The sequence below is a fragment of the Drosophila ananassae genome, chromosome 3L, assembly GCF_017639315.1.
Source record: "Drosophila ananassae strain 14024-0371.13 chromosome 3L, ASM1763931v2, whole genome shotgun sequence".
In the NCBI taxonomy this organism is placed as follows: Eukaryota; Metazoa; Arthropoda; class Insecta; order Diptera; family Drosophilidae; genus Drosophila; species Drosophila ananassae.
The window spans coordinates 21982254-22003678 of NC_057929.1; positions in this window are offsets into that span (position 1 = coordinate 21982254).

The window sequence follows — 21425 nt, forward strand, 5'->3', positions numbered from 1 at the left end:
TGTTGAACTGTCTTCTTTCAAAACACAGTGTTGAGGTATGAAATGGCTGGTCAGTCGTGCACTAGTCGGAACTGGAAAAATATGCCCCAAGCTTGGGAGTACGATTCATCTAGCAACTCAACTGCATTTCAACCGAAGCCTCACAGAGTAGGCGCCTGACTTAAGCTGAGCAGAATGTTTCTCGATGTGCGCCTCGCAATCCAACTCTTCCTTCGTTCACATGATTTGATTTCCTAAAATTTACGAAGCAGACACTATATTTTGCGGGCTGTGGCCATGAACGACCATCTCTCCAGATGTGAACCGCCCCACTCACAACCCATCCAAGTTTGGTTTTTTGCAATAACGTTGGGACCGCTGAGAGCTGGATAGAATAGAATAGACTGGCTCCAATAAGTAAATCGATACGTTGTGGCCCGAAAAACTTTGGATCAGCTAAAGTAAGATTTGACTAAATATTTCAACTGGAAACATCCGAGCTGAAACTAGGTTGGAGGCAATGGGACCAATGGGTAATGGGACCAATTCATGGCACTGCCATGTCAGATTTGCATCTCTGAAGCTGCAGCTGACTAGCCAGTCGCGACATAATCCCGTGCACCTGTGATTCTGAATCCAATGGAGCTCAGCAAGGAACAAAGGCCCCAGCGCGACTTCGAACGAGAATGTTCGCTGTAGCCAGTAAGGCTATCTCACCACTACATCCTTGGGAAACTAGTGCATTAGCCGTGGATGGTGAAGATAAAGGAGAGTTGGCTTGTGACCAACAATAGCGAAAATATAAATGAAGATCAGAGTAGTTATTCTATTTTAATGATAAGTCTTCTCAGTAGCTGCTGCCTGACCCCACAAAGACGTTTTAAAACTACTAAGAAAACACCTCAACCCTTGGGTAATCAATGGCATCATTACCACAAAGAAAGTCGACACTTCAGAAACATTAAAACTAGATTCACATCAATGATCGTTAGGGATTTGCTATTAGAAACTGAGCCAGTGGAGAAGATTTTGGAATGCCACAATAGGGCGCAACGCGACTCGGAGTGCCTAAGTACATCGTGATGGATAAAGAAAAGTCTTTGAAATCCGCGACCATAAAGTTTATGCTGACAGACCAACTAAATATTCAAACTTATAAGGTACCTCTTTATAAGAACTCAGTCAAGGGACAGGTCGAAAGGTTTCACTTTACCTAATCAGATGTTATGACCAACTCCTGGTCCTACGGTCCGCCAATCAGCATGGGTCTGGCTCCGACTAGCTCAACCAGGGCCGTGGTTTCCCTGTCCTTTCCCATACAGACCGCTAACAATAATAAACATCCATTATATACTAAACAGCACATGTTAGACGTTTCACAACACTAAATTCCCCACAACATTCAAATTCAAATCCTAACATACCGAAACTTCTAACACTCATCCTCACCTGATCAACACGGAATCTCTATCTGCTCCTGCTGAAATGGAGTAGTTGGGCCTGCCCTCCCTACCATAGCGGAACGCTGCCCACTTCTTTCGGCCGCCCCTATTTCTTTCCTCTCAATCCCCTCCTACTTTCCCATTATCCTATCCCTAACCCCCACTTTATCCTCTACTCAGTCTTCATTCTTTCATTCAAATTTTTATTAAATAATCTATACAAATTATGCTTAATCAGTTTTCATCCTTTATCTTATACTTTCTCTTATTCCGACGCTTTGGTTTCGCTCTGGGCTTAACTCATAATAATACGGCAATTATCATAATATTATAACCAACTCACTTTCCGCCCGGATTTATATCCCTACCTAAGAGAGCTCTCCTTAAGACGTAGGGACTACCGCCAAAACAAAAAAGAAATTTATTTAATTTCCTTGGGAAATTGCCAACCGTTAGCTCCAACGGCCGCGATCGGAACTTACATTTATATGTACATATAAAAAGAAAATAATAAATATATATATCTATCTAATATATAAAATTCTCGTGTCACAGTTTTCGTTACCATACTCCTCCGAAACGGCTTGACCGATTTTGATGAAATTTTTTGTGCTTATCCGGTATCTATGAGAATCGGCCAACATCTATTTTTCATCCCCCTAAATGTTAGGGGTAGTCCACCCCTAAATTTTTATTTTTTTTTTTTAGACAAAATTTTTACAAATACATACAATCCTCAATTTTCACCCTTCTACGATCAACCGGGAATGATTGCCGGGAAAATCCATAAACAGCATTTTTCTATTTCCCATACAAACGTTTTTTAAACAAAATGGAGACTACAATAATAGTAGGCGCCGGTATGTGATACATTGTTTGACAGCTACTCATTGTTCTCTGCTCAGTTAATTTTATGTGACAAACCGATATTGTGTTCACTGAAAAATTGTGAAAAAAATTGAAAAAAATTTTTATTTGAAATTTTATTACTTCTCAAATTTCGCGGGAAATTTTCTCAATTTGATTAATTACAATTTACGATGCCGAGGAGAAGACTTAGGTCGTCGTAGTCAATTAAATGTGCGAAGAGCTACCTCACGTGCTAGCCGCACTGATGACCAGAGACAGACAGAAGAAAATAGTCGTATTGCTATGTCAGAATTGCGTTCTTTAGTGAGTGACAATGTAGGAGATAAGCTTAGAATGCAACGAGTTCGTGTACATCAAACACAACAACAGCAACGAGCTGCATTCCACTATGATCCGGCAATTGATTATTGTGCCGACAAAACAGTAACAATTGCGGAAATGAAAACACTTTTTAAATATTGTAAGGCGTTAAAGTACACTGGTGAATTTACTGGATTATGTTGTGCTAAAGGCAAAATAAAATTGCCACAAATGGTCCCACCACCAGCTCCTTTACGCTCTTTAGTTTCTGGGATTAAAAATGATTATTATTTATCTATTGCTATTCAATACAGTTCATATTAAATTATAATCAGTCAATGTGATTATAATTTAAAGCAATTTAGGTGTGTTTCTAACGAAAAAGGGTCAATTTTAAATTTTTTCCCGCTTCACAAAGTTCAAAACCAATCAAATTATTCGTCGCGTGCGCTTTGGGGCGCATCTAATGTCGCGTTTCGAAATTAAACAAAAGTGAATCGCGATCACGAAAAAATTTCAGAGTCACAAATTGTAATTAGTACTGTATTTTATTTATTTGGTCAGCTCCACGAAACTTTACTTTAGCTATCTTCAGTTCTTACTGTATCAGATAATATTTTTAAGTTTGAAAAATTTTAAATTTTATCACAAAAGAAGTTTCAAGAAAAAGTCACAAAAGAAGTTTTGTTAAGAAAAGAAGAAAAAAACAACAGCTGGCAGTGCGAAGTCTGCCGGGTCAGCTAGTATAAATATAAAAAAAACAAACCAGAATAAAAAAAAATAATGAAATAATTAAAGAACAATGAAATATATATACACCAACACAAAAAAAATAAATGGGTATTAAAATTAAATAATACATAATTATTAAATATAAATAAATAATCAATAGGGCAAAAAAAAACGGTTCTCTTCTAATATATTTCGAAATCTCTGTCGGATTTCCAATCGGCTATCTTCCAGGCTTCTTTCCTTCGTGGGCGGATTTCGGCCCCGAGAAGATGGGGCAATTCTCCGGCTCCTAAAAGGAGCCTCGGGTCCGTCCTCGGTGGGTCAAATCAACACCTTCAGCCGCCCTTCACAATCACATTTCAGGCCCGGCTTCTATGTTCAGCAAGGCGCCAAAAAAACTGCGGCGCCAAAATCAATAGGAAAAAGGGGGGGGGTGGGTTTTTGATTGGGTTGGGATCTTTAAATCCAAAAACCGTTGGGTTTTTTGATTTTTTGAGATCTTAAAATTCCCCAAAATAAAATACTCCAGGCCTAGCTTTTTTTCCTCCCGGCCTGGCTCCTTCCCCCGGAGATGCGAGTCTGGTCGGTCCTGGAAATGAAGAAGCCCATTAATTACGGCTCTCCTTCCTGGACCGACCTCTTAGCTTATCTTCCTGCCGATCCTGCTTCCCGCATTGTCTCCTTCAATTTCCTTTGATCCGGCAAAATTAAAATTCCTTTGCGCCACAAAACATGAGAAAGCTCTTTTTTTTTGTCTTTCTTCCTCTTTTTTTTTTTTTTTTTTTTTTATTTCATATGTCTACGACCGCACCGCTTGACCACTGCCTTTCAATTCACCTTCCCTTCGATCTTTCCCTGGCATGGTCAATCGGATCGGACCGTTATTTCGGATCCGATCCGTCCCAGGTCATCAACCCTCTTATTCCAAAATTTCCCTGCTCGGAACTAGGTGGCAGCCCTGCGACCCTTTTCCTTCCCTAGGTGGCAGCTCTGTTCCGATTGTTTACATCGGCCACAACAGCCACATCAGCATTTTACGCTTATTGGCGTCAATTGCTAATGGAAAAATGGAGGATTCAGCTCTACTTCTTGGATCAGACCTATGCACGGGAGGCGGCTCTGGACCCTATCCTCAGCGCCCAACGTGGCAGACGACCCCTCGGATTCTCGATGTCACCATGGCACTTGACTTCTTCTCTCTGCCGGCGTCTTCCTGTCCTGCAAGTACCTCCATAACTACAAGATGCCTGATTTATGCTTTCTTTTCTCTTCCAGGCACCTCTCCGTTGGTCGTTATCTCCTCCCTTTCTTATTAGTGTCACTGCCTCAGATCCTTTACGTGGAATACTCCCGCGGTCTTTCCGTCCAGATTCTCCACCTCACACATATTTTCGCCGATCGGCCTTCGGATTCTGCATTTCACAAACTTCCTTGCGAATTTGGCATTGAAGCTCTTCCCAAAGTCGCTTAAGACAAAATTCCTCCGGAAGACTTCCTGTTCAGGTCGAAACCGAATCAGCCGCGTCTTCCTGTTAAAGGTTCTTGCACTTGCTTCATGTGCCCCGTGCAAGTTCCTCCTTACCGCGTCATTGATCAAGGCGATCCTGTCCGACGGCGGCAAACACAGAAGCTCATTGTCCTCCAGTGCCTTTATCTTTCTAGCCACCTTATAGTCGGTTCCATCTGTGAACATGTGCTGTCCAAACAGGGCAAAGTACGGGGTTACCCCCGTCGCCGTATGCACTGACGTTCTCAAAGCTGCTTCAATTTCCGTCAGGTATAGGTCCCAATCTCTGTGGTCCTCGTCCAGGTATGCCCTAATGGCGTTCCGTACCGACTGGTTCACCCTCGCTGGCGCATTCGACTGAGTGGAATACACTGCTGTCCTGACGTGGCGGATGTGGAATTCCTGCATCATTTCCTAAAAATCGCTTTGCCACGAACTGTTTCCCATTGTCCGAATGAATGGTCTCCGGCACTCCAAAGGTGTGAAACACCTCACCCACCAGGAACCTAACCACCTCTGCCGTCGTTGCTTCCTTCATGGCTTTCAGGAACACGAAATTTGAAAAATGGTCTACCACAATAAAGATATACGCGAACCCTTTTCGAGATCTCGGATATTTCCCCAAGAAATCTATGTATAGCTTTTGGAATGGCCTGTAGGTTACTGTTTCGGCTCCTAGACCTGGCCGCGGGCCGCTATTCGTAGGCATCGTCACCTTTTTTATGGCCTCCACTTTCTCTGGGTCCGTCCTCACAATTCCTCCGCCGATCACATATCCTAGGTAACGCAGCTCCTTGAAGCAGAAGTGCGACTTCTTTAGGCCAATCGTCAGCCCTGCTGCCTTCAGGCTCCTGGATACCTCTTCCAGCATTTCCATGTGTTCCTGGAAATTTTCTGACACTTCTAATAGGTCGTCCAGGTACACGAAGACGCTTTCCCTGAGCCTCTGCGGTATGACTTTGTCCATCAGCCGACACAGCCTTTGGGCTGCGTTTGTCAACCCAAATGGCATCACAACGAAATGGTACAACGGGCGTCCTGGGACCGTAAACGCCGTATACCTCTTGCTAGCTTCGTCCAGCTCTATCTGCCAGAACGCATGCTTAAGGACCATACTCGAGATGTACCTTAAGCTTGTGGTTTCTATACGACTCAAGATCCCCTCGATGTTCTGCTGCGGATACGCGTCCTTGACCGTTATCTAGTTCAGCGTTCGGGCATCGAGGCAGAGGCGATTCTTTCCTGGCTTTCGGACTAACGTGATGGTGTTACTCCATGCACTGTCACTCTCTTCTATCACTCCCAGGCGTAGCATCTCATCTATTTCTTGGTAAATGAGTGTCTGCACCGCTAGTGACACCGGATAGTATCGATCCTTGATCGGGGTTGCCCCTTCCGTCAGCTCGATGCTATGCCTAATAACCTCTGTTCTTCCTAAACCGTTTTCCTCAAAATTCAGGAACGAGTTCTTTATCATTTTTAGTTGTTTTGTTTCCTCTTCTCCCAGTTCATGCTGCTCATGACCATCCTTCTCTGTCCCTGTTCTGTTCGCTTTCTCTTCAGCCATTTCCACCTCGCATACTACAAACAACTCCGACCCGATTTCAAACTCCTGCCAGAAATTCACTCCTAGGTATAATTCCTGCTCCAACGATGGACATAGGTAGAATAGGATTTCTCGAGTCCTTTTTTTGTACTCCACTTGCATCTTCAACTTGCCTAAGGTCTGTTGCTGCGATCCATTCGCCGTTCGGACCTTAGCATGCCATGGCTTCCATGGGATTTCGAGACGTTCCACTAATTCTCTGCAGCCTCTTCCAATTAGACTGATCGACGCTCCGGAATCTAGTAATCCTCTCGTCATTCTTCCTGCTACCTTGACCATTGCATATGATCGAGGGTCTGTTTTGGGTCCTTCACGCGTCATGGACATCATCGAGCGGGTTACTTCCTGGCGTTCCTTTTTTCTCGCTTTGAAACGCTCGCGGATCTTCTTGACTCTTCTTGTAACCATCGTCATCCCTGCTAGCTGGTTCTCTCGGAAGATTCTTTCCCTCGCCTCCTTGTACTGACGCACCCTCTCCTCCAAACTTCGATAGTCTTTATTTGCCGCTTTACCTCCTATCGCTTCCTGGGTGTCTGTTAAGGGTATTCGTGCTTCTATCCTTAGCCTTCCTACTGCCTCTTCTGGACTTCGGACTCTTTCATCGCTGGTTGCCCTCCGACGCAACGTTCCTGTTGGCGTTTCCCGGCCTGCAATTTGGGCATTTGGGCGTTACGGTGTTTGCCAATCCACATTTGTAGCAGAAAAGCCTACGCTGAGCCGCTTCGCAGTCCATGTAGACGTGACCCTCCTGCTGAGAGTTCCAACAGGTGATAACTTTTCTGGAGGCTGGTCCTCCTTTCCAGTAGGGATGCACCTCTTCCAGTCTTCCAACTCGTTGCTCATCCCGGGGCTTGAATCCGGCGTTCACGTGATGTCTTTGACCTGCTCCTCGCTCCAGATTTAGAACTCGTTCTACTTCCCTGACTCATCGTGCAGGTGTTCTAGGGTGTAGACTCGCATTGGATAAATCCACTGCCTCATCGGTTCTAGGAGATTTCTTTTTGCCGTCTTGATGACCCAATCGTTTTCCACTCCTGATTTCACCGAAGCTGCCCTCATCATTCCTGGACGACCGGAAAATTGGAAACCCCATTTATCTATCGGAACATACTGCCGGCTTCTCTGTTTTGCTCCCTGTTCCTGCGGTACCAAATATGTTCCAGCCATATTGGTGCTTCTGGGCCCGTCCATTTGTGATCCTTGGAAACTTCTATTCCTGCTCGAGCTCCGGTGCCTCCAATTATTCGGCGGTGGTGGAAACTCCCAATTTCCGCTTCGCTCCGCTCTTTGGCTGCTTTCCGCTAGTACCCGGTTCAGCAAGGCGTTCGTTCCGACCGTTCCTAATGCGTCTCCTTGGCTTCTGTTGTTTCCTGTCCCTGAACTTGGTGGGGCAAGGAAAACCGTAGCTTTCTCTGCCTTTTGTTTGTCTCCCTGTTGCTTTCCTGAATTAGGAGAACCGCCAGCTGAACCATTAGGCCGTGGATTCTCCACCTGGGTGGCCATGGAGGATTCTGATGACCTCGAGGAAGGAACTTTTCCGGAGTCCCGATCCTTCCGGAGTATTTGTTCAAATCCCGTCCTCATGCACAGGTCGATCCTTCGATCCACCAGTTGGCTGAGATCTACTCTTAGCTGCTCTTAGGAGGTGTGAATGAGGGCCTGCATCTCTCGTCGATTGAAGGATGCATAGGCCTCTGCGTTTTCCAGGCTATACTGCTCCTGAATGGGATCTAATTGGACATGAGAGTACGTCCCGAATGGAGTTGATGCTTGTTCCATGCTGAGGTTCCTCGGGATTGCCCCCCTTTGTTGTGCGCTGAGTCGAGTGGTCTCTCTGCTTTGCTCGTTACCTCCCTGTGCTCCCTCCTCCATGTCCAAATCTCTTTCCCCTTCTTCGAGCATCGATAGGCTTGGTCCACCCATAGAGTCCTATTTCTATTTTACTCAAGTTTACCAAATAAGGAATTATCCAATCTATTTATATGCAAGCGCTGACTGACTATAATAATTAATTTCAATACTGGCCGGTACCACTAGAATGAGTCCCCGATAACCAAAATAAATAAATAAATAAACAAATAGATAAATAAATAGACAAATAACTAAATAAATAAATAAACAAAATGAATAAATAAACCTTTAAATAAATGAATAAATAAATAAATAATTGATAAAAAATATATAAATGAACACTATTAAACCAAATAAACAAATGAATAAATAATTCTACTAATAAATGTCGAAATAAATCAATAAATAATTACAAAAAAGCTCCTTCCATAAATTTTGGACTAATAGACTTCTATAAAAAATTCTCTCAATAACACAACTTATCTGGTTTCCTATCTGGGAGCTATAAGAAAGGATGTTTGGGGTTCCGGATTGAGGCTTTCCGTCTGAACCGTGTTTTCCTGGATCTCCGGGTGAGTGTTATTAGCGGCATTGTCGACTATACTAACCATCAATTTTATTGATGGTTATTAGTCAAGATGCCTTGAGATATATACTATATTTTTAATATTTTTGTTTTCTATTTGTAGGGTTTTTTCATCTGGTCCTTCTTGGAGCAACGCAAAGGCTATTTGTGTTTAGCCGTTTGGGACTTCCGTTTCTGGTTCAGAACCCCTACAAATATAAAAAAATCCTTTCTATCTTATTCTTCTATCAACGCATATGTATTCTTTGTAGTTTAAGACACAGACGTTGTATTTTCCCCTTCTATTAATCTTAGCCTTTTCCTACTCTTATCTATTTCTACTTTAAGTCCTATATATTTATCACAGTACATATCACAGTTCATTCCTTGCTGCGCAAATCGGCCTTTGGTCTATTCAGGCCCGATGTCGCATATGGAATTTCAATTCAACTTTGATTTGTACTGCCATAAATTGACTCTATTTCCTTGCATCTTTCGCAGTCCAGAAACCTACTAATTGAGGACCTCTCGAGCGTTTCTCTATTTAGCTTTCTGGACCCACGAAAGTAGAGGTTCCTCTTGTGGAGGCTATAGCGTTGGTTTCAAATTGGGCGCCATACTGTTTGACCAACTCCTGGTCCTACGGTCCGCCAATCGGCATGGGTCTGGCTCCGACTAGCTCAACCAGGGCCGTGGTTTCCCTGACCCTTCCCATACAGACCGCTAACAATAATAAACATCCAACATATACTAAACAGCACATATTAGACGTTTCACAACACTAAATTCCCCACAACATTCAAATTCAAATCCTAACATGCCGAGACAAACAAACTTCTAACACTCATCCTCACCTGATCAACACGGGATCTCTATCTACTCCTGCTGAAATGGAGTAGTTGGGCCTGCCCTCCCTTCCATAGCGGAACGCTGCCCACTTCTTGCGTCCGCCCCTATTTCTTTCCTCTCAATCCCCTCCTACTTTCCCATTATCCTATCCCTAACCCCCACTTTATCCTCTACTCAGTCTTTATTCTTTCATTCAAATTTTTATTAAATAATCTATACAAATTATGCTTAATCAGTTTTCATCCTTTATCTTATACTTTCTCTTATTCCGACGCTTTGGTTTCGCTCTGGGCTTAACTCATAATAATACGGCAATTATCATAATATTATAACCAACTCACTTTCCGCCCGGATTTATATCCCTACCTAAGAGAGCTCTCCTTAAGACGTAGGGACTACCGCCAAAACAAAAAAGAAATTTATTTAATTTCCTTGGGAAATTGCCAACCGTTAGCTCCAACGGCCGCGATCGGAACTTACATTTATATGTACATATAAAAAGAAAATAATAAATATATATATAAAAATATAAAAAAAACAAACCAGAATACAAAAAAATAATGGAATAATTAAAGAACAATGAAATACATATACACCAACACAAAAAAAAAATGGGTTTTAAAATTAAATAATACATAATTACAAAATATAAATAAATAATCAATAGGGCAAAAAAAAACGGTTCTCTTCTAATATATTTCGAAATCTCTGTCGGATTTCCAATCGGCTATCTTCCAGGCTTCTTTCCTTCGTGGGCGGATTTCGGCCCCGAGAAGATGGGGCAATTCTCCGGCTCCTAAAAGGAGCCTCGGGTCCGTCCTCGGTGGGTCAAATCAACACCTTCAGCCGCCCTTCACAATCACATTTCAGGCCCGGCTTCTATGTTCAGCAAGGCGCCAAAAAAACTGCGGCGCCAAAATCAATAGGAAAAAGGGGGGGGGTGGGTTTTTGATTGGGTTGGGATCTTTAAATCCAAAAACCGTTGGGTTTTTTGATTTTTTGAGATCTTTAAATTCCCCAAAAAAAAAATACGCCATGCCTAGCTTTTTTTCCTCCCGGCCTGGCTCCTTCCCCCGGAGATGCGAGTCTGGTCGGTCCTGGAAATGAAGAAGCCCATTAATTACGGCTCTCCTTCCTGGACCGACCTCTTAGCTTATCTTCCTGCCGATCCTGCTTCCCGCATTGTCTCCTTCAATTTCCTTTGATCCGGGAAAATTAAAATTCCTTTGCGCCACAAAACATGAGAAAGCTCTTTTTTTTTGTCTTTCTTCCTCTTCCTCTTTTTTTTTTTTTTTTTTTATTTCATATGTCTACGACCGCACCGCTTGACCACTGCCTTTCAATTCACCTTCCCTTCGATCTTTCCCTGGCATGGTCATTCGGATCGGACCGTTGTTTTGGACCCGATCCGTCCCATGTCATCAACCCTCTTATTCCAATATTTCACTGCTCGGAACTAGGTGGCAGCCCTGCGCCCTTTTACCTCCCCTAGGTGGCAGCCCTGCGACCCTTTTCCTTCCCTAGGTGGCAGCCCTGTTCCGATTGTTTACATCGGCCACAACACAGAAATAAAATTAATGTTAAAAAAGTATGACCAATTGCAGATTTTTGACAGTATGTGAAACCAAGAGAATGACAAAATTTACCGATGCTCAGACGATTACCATCTACAAAGGACTAGGAAAAATTCAGCCCCCAACTTCAACGATCATCAACCTGTTGGATATCAAACTGATTGAAACTGTGCTCAATGGACTATCCCAGCATACCGAAAACAAACTAAAAAGGAACGACCAATACCACATCTTGCAACCATGAAATAAGCCAAGTATTCAAAATGCTGTATTTTATTTTCCAACAGGTCCGAAAACAACAATCCAACAGATCTTTGCATTGAATCGGGATCGCATGGAAATACGTAACAGGAACCTCCGACCACAATAACATAGTTACAACAGAAACTAGTATTGTTGGCACCTATTGCCAAGACCTACTACCCTATATTTGCACTTAGTAATTTAATCCAATCAATATGCCCAAGCAAGTCGAAATATAGAAACCCACTAACCAATTAGAAATAAGCATAAACAATATCCAACGGCGACAGAAGCAGAAATCAGCATTATCAGCGGGAAGAATGCGACTGACCGAAGCAGCAACACCCCAGCAAAACACAAGCAATTTGAGTCAGCAGACTCAGAGGTGGGTGACCCTGGCATTTACATTAGTTTTAGCACGTTCATTAACTTGATTTTTCATAGATTTAATTATGTATAATTTAGCATCTTATGTAAGAATTGTTCTTCTGAAATAAAGATAGTTGCGAAATCAGAGTGAATCGTCTCGTTGCTCCTGTGTAAAGCGGACCACAAGTGGGAACCGCGTTATCCAACCTACTTCGAGTGTTGCTACCGTGAAACGGACCATAAGAAAGGCCGGCCGATAAGGAATCTGTACTTGAGGAGAACCAGCCCAGGACTTCAAGTACCCCACTTCAACTCCAGCCTAATCACAGCAAGCACCTGGTCAACCCGAGCAGTCCCTTGAAGAATCCAGGTAAACTTAGACAGACTATTTACGTTCTTTGACTACGACTCCGGGACCTACCGCTACTCCCGCGAGTTTAAGTTTGACGTAGTGGCCACATAACGCTCTACAGACGAACATTTGGTGACCCCGACGTGGTCCTTTGCTATAGGATCACACCCTGAACACAATCCACGCGGCAGTTCATCTTTAAACCTTACACCGCAACCATGGGATCAGAATCAGACCCCGTAACCCAAATGCTTATTGATGGCATAACCATCCAAAGGCAAATAAGAAACTTCACTAAGGACTCCGCAGAGCGTAAACTCATGAAAGGATACTTCGAGGAGGGACTCAAACAACTCTCTCACGCATGGACCCAATTTAAAAAGAATGATGCCAAGCTCAATGAGCTGGCACTAAGTCCGGAAAATGAGTATTTCACAAAGGCCAAAGCGCTAGAAGAACTTGTGAAAAAATATGAAGCCATATTTTCCGATGGAATCCCATCAGGGTCAGGCCCGTCACAAAGGCTCCGGAAAACAGGAGAAAATCTGGAGCCAAAGGCACAATCACGAGGAAATGAATGAAGACCCCCAATTAACATCATTAAAACGAAGACATGAAGGACGGTTAGACGATGTGGAAGACTTTCTGTGCAACCGCACCAAAGGACGGGAATTGTCCACATACATCAGACAACACCTGAAGGAACTATGGAGGGAAATCGTCACGGGATACCATGATCTAATCGACCTGGAACCCACCTAAAAAAATGATGGACATACCGATGACAGATTTCAGGTTGTACGAGCAGAATACTTTTCGTTTCTGAGCGAAGAATCACAATCGGCTTCAGCATCATCACAAAAACCCGCGACAGCATCTCCATTTGTAATACCACGAGTCGACATTTTAAAATTTGAAGGGGATTATCTGAAGTGGCCCCGGTTCTGCGACATCTTCACGGAATTGGTCCACAATCAAGAGTTTAGCGATGCGGTGAATTTCCGGTACTTAGAAAACCATGTGGTTGGAGAGGCCAAGAGTTTAATCTCCTCCAACATTGGGAGGACCTTGTTTGCACATCCAAAAACAAATGGATCAGCAGATCATTTTACCCTTTACGCTCTGAATGTACCAACATTAGGTTGGGATCTTATCCTCATACACATTCTTGAAGAGAAATTAGATTCCCATACCCTATCATGTGTAGAACTTTTTGGACATAACTCCGAGGGAAAGGACACAAAGAATAACAAGCATAAACGCCTACACAAACTGTTTATCCGTATACCATACAATCAATTCATGCAAATCTAGGGGCAGAATATCTCCCCCAACGCATCGAGCCGCTACATATAAACCTAGGACAAGGACAGCCATTACTTCAACGGACTCCGTTAGGATGGATTATATTCGGACCAGCAACAACCAGGTCTTTGGTACAAACAAATCCACCCATGAGCAGTGCCATATCAGCCATGGAAGAACCAAGAATCGAGAGCCTGCTCGAAAAGTTTTGGAAGTTAGACACCCTCGAAGAAAACCAAAAAGCCCTTACCACGGACGAGAAGTTATGCGAACAGCTTTTTATGCAAAATATAATTCATGCAATATATAATATAAAGGGGCAGATAAAAGATTAAGTGTGCGGCTATCATTTAAGGAAGATCCAAAAACATTAGAAAATTGCCTTCCAAAGGCATATCGGCGTTTATAAGCATTGGAAAAGAGACTTCAACGGGATCCTGATTTCCAAAGACAATATGTACAATTTATGGATCAATACAAGGAATTAGGGCATTTGACTTGATTAACAACCAAACAATTAACATCAAACCATTATGTCATTCCACATCATTATGTGCTGAAACCTGACAGTAGTACTACCAAACTTTGGGTTGTATTTGACGCATCAGCAACGACGACAAGTGGAAGGAGTTTCTTTTACGGTTCCGATCGTACCAATATGTTTTCATATCAGACGTAAAGAAAATGAACCGAAAGATTATGATACACCCAGATGACTGCAAGTTTCAAACTGTATTATGGAGACGGAAGCCTATGGAACCATTAAAATATTATCTCTCACCTATGGCACAACAACAGCAACATACTTGGCTACTCGATGCTTGCAATATTTGGCGGACACAGCACATGAGCATCTGGCCCAGGGTGCTGCTGCACTTCGGCAGGGTTGTTACGTAAATAAAAGCACAAAGTACAAGGGCTCAAATAATAAACCTGTTGGGAGAATCAAAATTCAAACTAAGAAAATGGTGCGCAAATCACCCAGAATTACTAGCAGACATACCGGAATAAGACCAAGAAATGAATCTCAACTTCAGTAACTTTACCGAACAAACCGTCAAGACGCTCGGAATTATTTGGGATCCACCTGGAGATTGGCTTCAAGGACGTGCGGCGACAGAAGACACAGGAGTCATCACTAAGAGGACCGTGTGTTTAGAACTTGCGAAAATCTTTGACCCTCTAGGGTTGTTTGGTTCAGTAGGAACAACGGCAAAGATAAGAATGCAACAATTATGGGAGCTGAAGATCGACTGGGACACGGAACTGGGCTGAGACCTTACCCATCAATGGCAAGCATTCAGACATGACGTTCAGATCCTGACAACAATAAGAATTCCAAGATGTGCACTCCCGGAAGATACATCCGGAGGCATACAACAACATGAGTATGCAGTTGCATCAGAAGCAGCATATGGGGCAGTGGCATATTTACGAGAAAGTACTAAGACAGGCAAGTACTAAGACAATATATTTATGGTCCGACTCTGAGATTGCATTAAAATTTATTAACGCCACTGCTTCCTCATTCCAAAGGTTTTCCGCGAACCGGGTGGCCCAGATTTCATAACTGACAGACCCATAGTGGTGGAGACATGTCGCATCAACCGATAATCCTGAAGATATTCTCTTCAGAGGGTGCAAGGCAGCACAATTAGAGATTCAAAACTTTGGTACACCGGACCACCGTTTCTAGTACAAGATCCAGAGTCCTGACCAAGGTTTCAATCAGCGGGAACAAACAATGCGAATTAAGATCAAGAAAAAAAGAAGGAGACGGTCTACAAACTAACCATTAAATCAGAAGAATGGATAGAAAAAATCAACCACCATGGATCATTCGATACGATGTTGCAGATAATCGGAAGAATGCGGCGATTCATTTTTAATTGCAGGCCAGAGAAGAAAAGGACTGGACCATTGTCACCAGTAGAATTGAATGAGGCGTTAGGAGTAGTAATTCGGGAAATACAGTCCCAATAATTCCTACCATCCATTTTGCAGCTCAAGAAGACGAAAACTGTCGGGGCAAACGATCCATTACGAGCACTAGATCCGTTCATAGGCACGGACGGAATAATTCGAGTAGGTGGATGTGTACAAAACGCCGCATTATCGTATGATGTCCAATGTTATTGGATCCGAAACACCTCTTAAAAACACTCTTATTTCCGCATTATCGTATGATGTATGATGAGCCATGTTATTGGATCCGAAACACCTCTTAAAAACACTCTTATTTCAATGAAAACATCAGCAATTGGCACATTGCGCATTATTATGGCACATTATTATGAAACATTATGCAACGGTTCTGGTCATTAAGAGGAAAGGAATTGGCTCAAAAAGTGAAAGAAAAGTAAAAAGAGTTCGACCAAAATTGTTGAATCAAATAATGAGCCCATTACCGGCGGATCGAGTTCAACAGCATAGAACATTCAAAAATTGCGGAGTGGATTACTGCGGGCCATTTTGGACTCACTATAAAATCCGAGGAAAACGACCACATAGGTGTATCTAGCAGAGATTTGTTGTTTCTCTACCAAGGCGGTACACCTTGAGGTAGTTACAGAAAGAGATTTTGGGGACGGCGAGGACTACATCGAAAATCTATAGTGACAACACGACCAATTTTGTTGGAGCCTACATCGAATTATCAGAAATAAAGGAAGCTATATTTTCCGATGAGGCACAAGCGATGATACACAAGACCTGCGCGAATCTGAGCATAAAATTCAAATTTATACCACCTCGGGCACACCATTTCGGAGGCCTGTGGGAAGCCGCAGTAAAATCACCTAAACATTTACTGAAACGATCGCTATATACCGCCACACTAACCCATGAAGAACTTGAAAGCATAGTGATCGACATTGAAGCCATTCTAAATTCTTGCCCGTTGACATCTGCCTCTCCATCCCATAACGCCAGGGCATTTCCTGATTGGGGAACCTCTAACGGCATCACCCGATATTCACCAATCAAAAAATTACCTGCATGAATTACAGAATCGGTCAAAGTGGACAAGAAGTTGTAAGACGGTGATCTCGTCATAATAAAAGAAGACTACATCGCTCCGTTGAACTGGCCCCTCGGACGCATCATAGCAGTCCATCCTGGAAAAGACGGCGAGATCCGAGTTTCAGAAATACGGACAACATCCGGCAATATAACACGGGCCATACATCGACTGGCGATGCTACCAATTAACAATGGCAAGGAGGAAACCAATCAATAAAAAAAAAAAAAACAAAAAAATGTTTCCCCTAACAATGATACTTGTCTGGGTGATACCGGACCTCGCTCATACCAGAAAGGAAGGCTCTTAACCATGTTGTCATCACTCCGATCAACAACGTAACCGGGACCATCATAGAAGCCACCGATCGGATATCAATCAAATCCGCCAAGTGGACGCTTACATTCTTTGACCTCAGTCAATTGGCACGAGAGATCGAGACAGTCAAGCAGGGTATCCGATCTATAAAAAAATGGTGCCCAACAGCATACGAAGCCTGCCCCACGATCATCCACACGTTGCAACAGGAAGTGGCGGAAATCCAAGATGCCGATCAATTAATGCATCATCAGCGACAAAAGAGCGGAGCACTGAACATCGTTGGAAATATCGCGAATGCTCTCTTCGGAGTACTCGATGATCAATATGCCAAGCGGATGGAGGAGATTATTGATAAACTAAGAGCCCAAGAAGCCATCACTCATAAAATAAGGGAGAACCAAACGTCAATCCTGGATACCACTAGGAAGGTCAACAATCGAAATTAGAAGAGGATGCAGGAGTTTTTTTTTTGCCCGAATCGGAGTGGGAAATTTTGCATCCAGTCGGTATCTTTCTTATGCAGTCTCAGAGTTGGTCGTCGTAGCAAGTCACATTCGTCGAGTACACGAAGTACAAGTAAACGAGGTGATTACAAAAATACAAACACACCTCCCACCGGAAAGACGACTACCAGTGAGACAGCTCGAGACTTATATCGACTGGCGACCACTCGGGTATTTGTTGATGTTCCATACAAGCATTCCGTTGGTCGAAGAAGACGAATTCACGGTATATCGGATGGAGCCAATTCCACAAATAACGAAAGAAGGTCTGGTGATAACCAAGACGGAAACAAGATATCTGGCAATAGATGACCACCGAAAACACCACTTCGCAATCAGTCAAGAACACCTTCAGCAGCGTATCAGCGGGACGAACGGAAATAAGGTATGCGAATTTAAGCAGACGCTCTTTGGCCCGGACGCCCATCAACTACCGTGTACAATGGCAGCACTATCAAGACATCGGGTAAATGAATGGAAACCGAAGCCAATCAAGGGGACCAGTTATTGGGTTCAATTGACAGAACAGAATGTATGGATCTTTGGGACGAAAAACCCAATAACAATGACATATGTATGCTCGGCCGAAAAGGATTAAATCATCATCGAAGGTGTAGCCCATTACATTATTGGGACGAGCGCAATTTAACTCGTCAGGAACAGTAAAGAGGTCAGGAAGACATAAAAGATAAAGACAACAGAAGGGCAGTTGGAGTCAACACTGGACCAGCTAGACCGACTACATGCAGAGGTGCAGGGATTAAAAACATGGACGAAGCAGGCACAGGCAAATGTGAACAGCGAGGCAGGCTGAAATCTGACTCATCAATACTTCGGGGTAATAATGTTAGGAGTAGCAATCCTCATAGCCGCATGGGCAGGGTACACGCGGTATGCCAGGAAAGACACCTCAGTTGTTGGCACCTATTGCCAAGACCTACTACCCTATATACACACTTATTAATTTGATCCAATCATGCCTAAGCATGTCGCATATGCCTAAACATGTCGCAATATACAAACCCACTAACCTATTAGGAATAAGCATAAACAATATCCAACGGCGACAGAAGCAAAAATCAGCATTATCAGAGGGTAGAATGACCGACTGACCGAAGCAAGCAACACTCAAGCAAAAAACAAGCAATGCATGAACAAGCAATCTGAGTCAGCAGACTCAGAGGTGGGTGACCCTGGCATTAACATTAGTTTTAGCACGTTCATTAAATTGACCTTTCATAGATTTAATTATGTATAATTTAGCATCTTATATAAGAATTGTTCTTCTGAAATAAAGATAGTTGCGAAATCAGAGTTAATCGTCTCGTTAATCAGTGTTTGAACTACGGCACTTACAATCAACCTACTTTGAGTGATCCTGTGTAAAACGGTTCACAAGTTAGGACTCTCTTAAAAGCTATCTACTGCGTATGGCTCCAGTGTAAACGGACCATAAGTAGAACTTTCATCATCGAACCTACTTCGAGTGGCTCCTGTGTAAACGGACCACTAGTAGAGCTTCATTATCTAATTTACCACAAGTAGAACCCGCGTTCCCAACCTACTTTATTGCTCCTGTGTAAATCGGACAAGTAGGAACCGCGTTATCCAACCTACTTCGAGGACCATAAGAAAGGCCGGCCGATAAGGAATCTGTACTTGAGGAGAACCAGCCTAGGACTTCAAGTACCCCACTTCAACTACAGCCTGATCACAGCAAGCACCTGGTCAACCCGAGCAGTCCCTTGCAGAATCCAGGTAAATTTAGTCAGAACTTTTATACGTTTTTTTGACTACGACTCCGGGACCTGTTACGCCCGCGAGTTCAAGTTCGACGTAGTGGCCGCATAACGCTCTATGGACGATTAAGTATCAATGCCCAGGTATCAAATAATAATAAACAGGTAGTAATTAATAGACAGCTATAGAGTAGAATTAATAATCTTACTAGTGTTTCCAATCAACTTGCCAATTAAATAAAAAAAATATCATTTTTTGGGAGACAAGATAGCACTAGGATAAAAAAATGAAGTGAGATTAATAAAAGAGGAAATTTTGGGAATCAGATACGCTATTCAACGGGCTCAATATAATTACCGCCACGTTACTAAACGAAAATGAATTAAAATTAGTAAGTGAACTATTCGAAAACATCAAAATGCCACCACTATCTGTCGAAAAAATGTTCGAGTTCTTTGATATCTCAATGTTACATAACCAACTACACTCCTTTATCTCAATAAAGTTCCCAACATTGAGACAACTAACTATAAAAATATAAGGTTGTCCAAAAAGTCTTGCGGTATTTCCGATAGGTGTCTTTGCAAGCGCGTAGTTCCAGTTATATTCGTCGCATCGGTTCATGCTAGACCGTTTTGGAAAGCACTTTTCACGCTCCCTAACGCGTGTTTGATTAATTGTTGTTTGTTTTCAGTCGTTCTTGAGTTATAGCGTCGCAATCATGGGGCAAGATAAAGAGAAAATACGGAATATTTTACAGTACTACTACGATAAAAATGCAACTCATGCTGCCAATAAAATTTTTGCAGTTTATGGACCCGATACAGTTTCCATTTCACCGCACAACGATGGTTTCAACGTTTTTGTTCTGGTGCAGAGGTGGTCAAAGATGCGCCACGGTCCGGAAGGCCTGTCGTCGAAAATTGCGATAAAATCGCTGAATTGATCGAAAGAGATCGGCATAGTAGCAGCAGTAGCATCGACCAAGAGCTGCTCATGAGAAATTAAACCGTTATAAACCATTTGAAGAAACTTAGATACAAAAGCTGCCCAGACTGTGGCCAAGTCTGGATTGACGGCCAGGAAGGTTCTTCTGTGTGTTTGGTGGGATTGGCAGGGAATCATCCACTATGAGCTGCTCCCCTATGGCCAAACTATGACTTAAATCGCCTTATTATAACCAATTTTATGATCAATTGAAAATTCAATAAAAATACAGCAAGACTTTTTTGACAATCTTATATAATAGTAAAACAAAATTTTATTGTTCACTTTGAAGATGAAATATTCTTGTTTGAAGATAAAAATATTGAAATTCCCAAATATTGTAAACTTATTAATATAAAAATATGGAATTAGAATTCAATCGTTAATTTAAGTGATTGTAATTGTAAACTTAAATTGTTAAAGGGTAAGATAGCATATTGTAGATTGAGTAACGCTGACCATGTTCCAAAGGTTGAAGAAATTGAAAATAGCATAATAGTGCTTAATGACTTCAATAGTAGCTTAAAATGGAATCATACCAAACATACCAAACTACAGGGAACACATCTAATCCATTTCTGGAATGATACAGTGATCATAGACAATAGGCAGTTTGAAAACGTGGAAACTATGTATAATTAGCAAACCAGGTGAACTGCTCATTCAGATGGTGACAGAAGAAATCGCTCGACTGAGGGTACTATCATTGGAAGCGCTGGAGGCACTTCATATTAACAACACAGAACAGTTGCAATACTTTGACACTCAATCAACCATAAAAGGAGACACAGTAATAGTTCTATTCTGTTTGGCTTCTGCATCTCTGTCAACGAAAAAAAGTCTCGTCGTATAGCAATCCCCAGCAGCCAGTTTCCAATTCGAAGACATGTTGCAAAAATAACAAAGCAACCTACCCCAGTTCACCAACATTCCATACTTTGCAACAAATGCTTGAAACAAGCATTAATTAGAGGGGGAAAGAGTTAATTTCGCAAAGATTGCACTCGAAAACCAAATTGTGGGCAACAACAAAGTTGTGTCGGCATCCGCTTACATAACATAGTCAGGTGTGTTGACTTAGCGTTTACACTAAAAAGAACTTCCTCCAAAGAGAATTCTCTCTCGAATTAATCCAAATCCTGTTTAAATATTAAAATAAGACATATTTCACCAGTTGCAATATTTTGTAGAAAATAAATTCCATTTCTAAATAACTGATAAGTATATCACGAAAAATTAGTTCACCGATATTTTAAACACAGTTTAGGAAAATCCTTTTTTCTCTCTGATACGCTGACATGATTAGTTAGA